This window comes from Lipotes vexillifer, unplaced genomic scaffold (genome assembly GCF_000442215.2).
Source record: "Lipotes vexillifer unplaced genomic scaffold, Lipotes_vexillifer_v1.1 scaffold1842, whole genome shotgun sequence".
NCBI lineage: Eukaryota > Metazoa > Chordata > Mammalia > Artiodactyla > Lipotidae > Lipotes > Lipotes vexillifer.
The window spans coordinates 492,966-494,516 of record NW_006777470.1 but is presented as its reverse complement, the minus strand read 5'-3'; positions in this window follow the sequence as shown (position 1 = coordinate 494,516).

The window sequence follows — 1,551 nt, the reverse complement described above, 5'->3', positions numbered from 1 at the left end:
GCGTCCATCAGAGCCCTTCCTGCATCTGCTGTTTCTCAAGTGCCTTCAGTTCAAATCATCAATATGCCAAGATGGCATGTTTCAGGGTGACATGTCTTGAACTCCTACAAGGGGCTGCATGTTCCCTCTGCTTCAAAGCCAGGACCTCAGATCCTAGATCAGAGGGGTTCACTGTATATGTGGGTCCAGTCTAGAGACGCCACCTGAAGTGATGGGGATAATTTCTGGTTCTGCACTTGACACCTGCTTTCAGGCAAAACTTCGTTTATATTTTCCAGAGCAGACGTGGTGGACACCCCGGGATGGGGAGGTTTCTTTTGTGCCCCCCAATCCAATGCCACCTCAGGGCCCAGGAAGGGCAGCTGGAGATGGACTCCCAGTGTTCAGGTTGACATTTATGGTCAAATAGTTTCCAGAGCATTTGTTGATTTCTATTTACTGAGGAAAGAAGTACCTAGTTGGGAAAGGAAGTGGCTGTCATAGGATGTTGACAGTGGCAGGTAATGTACTGGAGAGGATCCCTGGGCTGGCCCACTGAGCCGTGTATGTGTGGATTATCCTCCAGAACCCAAGGAAGCCATTACTATTAAATTCCCATTCTACAGATGAATGGACTGAGGCTTAGGGAGAGTAAATAACTTGTGTAAAGCCATCCAGCTCTCACGCCCACAGGACTGTGACCAGGGCCGTCTGATTCCAGAGCTGTGCTGTGCCCACTCGTCACACTGTGAGGATAAACCATAGGGCACATCAACAGTGGAAGCCATGTGATTGCCGTCAGAACAGCACAACAATCCATGAAAGCTGTGATATATAATATCCCAGCCCTCCCAAAATGTGATGAATTTGAAATATTCATACCAAATGAGATATTTAATGCACAGATCAATAATAAGGATAAAAATTAAAATAGTTACTAAAAAATAGTGGAAGAAAGCCCACTAAGAAGATACAACAATCACAAATTGCACACTTAACATAACTGCAAAGCAAAAACTGATCGTGGTAGAAGGAGAAATGAATGTGGTGGGTGATTTTACCACAAAGTGTGAATATTTAAAATTTTGATCTAAAAGATGAATATAGGACTCGTACCCTAGAAATCATGAACTGTCTTTTCAAGGACGTGTTGAACATTCACAAAAATTCATCGTGTCATAGATTAATTTTTAAATCCAGTAATTAAAGATGTCATATAGACCATGTTTATAACTTCAAGGCAGTTAAATAGTAAAATAAAAGTATTAAATTATTTGTAAACTTTGAAAATGAACTCCAAAATAAAATAATTCTTGAGAGGGAGGTAAAATGGTAATAGAAATTATTAAATGTTTAGGATATAATGATGATGGGGCTTCCCTGGTGGGGCAGTGGTTGAGAGTCCGCCTGCCGATGCAGGGGGACACGGGTTCGTGGTCCGGTCCGGGAAGGTCCCACATGCCGCGGAGCGGCTGGGCCCGTGAGCCGTGACCGCTGAGCCTGCGCGTCCGGAGCCTGTGCTCCGCAACGGGAGAGGCCAGAACGGTGAGAGGCCCGCGTACGGCAAAAAAA